The following is a 3,068-nucleotide window of genomic DNA, read 5'->3' on the forward strand; positions in this document are numbered from 1 at the left end:
GACAGTCACGGTGGGTCCACACCGGCCGCGACTACGCCAGGAGCCATGGAGCGGAGCTCCCAGGCCCTCACCGAGGGCTGGTGGCCAAGCACTTCAGGGCGCCCCGGCCAAGGGGTGCGGCGGCGGCAGGTGCCTGCAGGTGACTGCGCTGCAGGTGCCCCCCCCCACCCGGGATCCAGGGGCTGCACTCCCTGCCACGGGGACAGCCTCAGGGATCCAGGCTCCCCCCGGCTCCCCCGTCCTCACACACTTGGTCTTGGCTACTCGGCCGCTCAGGCTCTTTCTAGAGCATTTTCATCGCGCGCTCGGGCCGGCTCCCTTCCCGGTCCCGTTATCACAAGTGGGATGTGCGACCCCAGCCCTCCTTCGCCCTGCGACTCCCGCTTCCCTCCCTGCGCCGAAGAGGGGACGGGGCGCTCTCACACCTGCCCTTCCAGAACTTTACCTGGACAGGCTGCGGCACGCGGCCTTCCGTCCTGGGACCTGCTTGGAGGACCTTTAGACTCTTCGTTCTCCACTGGTTCCTTTGGGGAAAGTCCTTCAACCTTCTGGGCAATAATAACTACATATTTTTTGAATAATCGGATTTTCTTTAACATTGTGACCGCTGGGAAGATCACAGGGCGAAAAAGGTAGCGCACGACATCCACGTGTGCATCTTTCGCATCCGTAGATCTACAAGACACGCCCAGGAAAAAAAAAAAAGTTTGCACGTGAATTGTTATCTGTAGACGATGAATTTGGGAATAATCTTGACGGCCTTCGGTTCTTACCCAATTGTCTGAGATGCGCAAAAAGGTCCGAGCCCAACAAAGGGGGCCAGACTCACTGGTGGGAAGGTTTCGACGCCTGTTGGTCCGTGCGGGAGGCTCGCGGTCTCCGTGGGGTTGGTGCTGCCTCCGCGTCTCCTTCTCATTCACACTCTATGGCACATGCGGTTCCCGCTGGGGAAACATTGTGAACATTTGTCTTTTTCTTCCCAAAATACTCTTCGACCCTGAAAGTCATTCCTGTGCTTAAAACCCTCCTTTAAGGCGGTCAAACCTGATGCAAGGGGGCAGCTGGGTGTGTCTCAAGGAAGCCTCCCTCGGGGGCTCCTGCGGGCTCCGTTGGGCGAGCGTCTGCCTCTGGCCCAGGTTGTGACCCCGGGGGCCCGGGTTCGAGTCCCACGTCGGGCCTCCCTGCGTGGAGCCTGCTTCTCCCTCCGCTTGGGTCTCTGCCTCTCTCTCTCTCTCTCTCTCTCTCTCTCTCTGTGTCTCATGGAGAAATAAATAAAACCTTTAAAAAAAAAAAAAGGGGGATCCCTGGGTGGTTCAGTGGTTTAGCGTCTGCCTTTGGCCCAGGGCGCGATCCTGGAGTCCCGGGATTGAGTCCCACGTCGGGCTCCCTGCATGGAGCCTGCTTCTCCCTCCTCCTGTGTCTCTGCCTCTCTCACTCTCTCTCTCTGTGTCTATCATGAATAAATAAATAAATAATTAAAAAAAAAAAAAAAAAAAGGCCCCGGTACAGAAGGGCCTGAAGAGCCAAGAACCAGGAGGGCCGGGCCGCCGCGCCCCCCGTAAACCGCCGGAGCAGCGCGCCGTCTGGCACGGGCGCGGCCCCACCGCTCCAAGCCCACTTTATGGAGTTCCTTTATTAGTCTCGCGTGTAACCCGCGGCCGCATCATAAAATCAAGCAGCCCGTTCTGCACGGCACGTCCGCGGACTCCCTGAGCCCGGCCAGCGCGGGGCTTTTCGCTGTGGGGCTGTGCGACGGCACGCGTGATGACGGCTGCCGGGAGCCCTGGGGTCCTCGGGAGCACCCGGGTGGTGCTGTATGCCTTTGCCCCCCCCAGCCCTGCAGGGACGCGGAACCCCAAGTCACCCTGGAGAATAAATTCAGCCTGTGCCGATGCCCCGGGCGGGGTTATCTGCAGCCTGTCCGGGCAGCAGGACCAGGACACGGCCACTCGCTGTGCCGAGGCTGGGCTGCTCCGGGAGCCGGGCGGCGGGGCGGGGGGGGGGGGCTCCTGAGACCCGAGGCCGTTCCCGGAACACCCTGGAATAATGGCCTGCTTCATTGCATCCGTGACGGGGAACCAGTTTAATAGCAGAAAATACGGCTCCACTGAGGGCAGGCGGTGTAGACCACGAGCACACGTGCTCCTCAAAACGAAGGCAACAAACTCAGCAAGGCCGGTGGTTTCCAAGCTCCCCCCCGCCCATTCTCATGTTTACAACTTCATTAGTTCTGTTGCCTGCAGGTGCTAAAGGTTTAAGAGTCGAGAAAAAATGCAGGGAAAAAAAAATTTTTTTTACGCGGAAAAAATCACATCACCTGAATCAGGGAGGAGGCTGCCGCCGCCGCTGCTCGATTTTATAGGTGGGAGGACGCGTCCGTCGGGCTCCGGAATACCAAGGAGTCGGCTTGGAAGGAAGCAGGATGCCTTTTCCTGGACTGTTCCAGAAAGACAGCGGGCTCTTCCCTGGGGAGATTCAAAGAACTTTGCTCATTTTCGTCCCGATACAAGAAGTCCTTGTTTTTCAATGAAATCTTTCCTCGGAGCCGCAACCTCCTGCTGGCTTTCCTTACCGGACGGGTCACCGGAGCCCGAGCTCCTGCCAGGGGACACCGAGGTACCGAGGTCCCGCGTGCACCCGAGCCACGGCCCAGAGGAGTCTGGGCTTGCCCGGCTTGCTCTGCGGGAGGCGTGACCCGAGGCCCCGGCCGACCCAGGAGGGAAGAGCCCCTCAGTCTGGGTGCCCGCTGGCCGTGTGCGGGACCCGTGGGCGCCTCCCCGGGCAGCGGACGGAGGACGCGGGAGGCCGGCCCAGGCGCCCCTCCCCATTCCCCAGAGCTGGGGCTGCACCTGCCACCGGGGCGGCTCCTGGGACAGCCAGAGGCCAGACAGGCACCGGTGAGGCCTGGGCTGCGGGGGGCCGCGGGGCTCGGGGCCTCAAGGACCCGTCTGTCCTCTCCGGGCGACCTGGGGGCACCCAGCATACTTAATTAATCGAGTCTCCTTTTGTCCTTTTCTTTCTTAGACACACCCTGTGCCTCGGTCACCTTACATCACATGTGAGCGCGT

General features: G+C 60.6%; 1 long non-coding RNA gene across 1 annotated transcript; it reads right to left on the bottom strand.

The window, feature by feature from the left end:
• Nucleotides 1-451: 451 nt before the first annotated feature.
• LOC106558498 lies at nt 452-1,225 on the bottom strand. Its single transcript, XR_005376752.1, has 3 exons — nt 1,045-1,225; nt 774-944; nt 452-675 (listed from the first exon to the last, which is right to left on the bottom strand). It is a non-coding gene; the product is annotated as an uncharacterized LOC106558498 (long non-coding RNA).
• Between the last annotated feature and the right edge of the window lie 1,843 nt (nt 1,226-3,068).

Source organism: Canis lupus, chromosome 23 (genome assembly GCF_011100685.1).
Source record: "Canis lupus familiaris isolate Mischka breed German Shepherd chromosome 23, alternate assembly UU_Cfam_GSD_1.0, whole genome shotgun sequence".
Taxonomy (NCBI): Eukaryota; Metazoa; Chordata; class Mammalia; order Carnivora; family Canidae; genus Canis; species Canis lupus.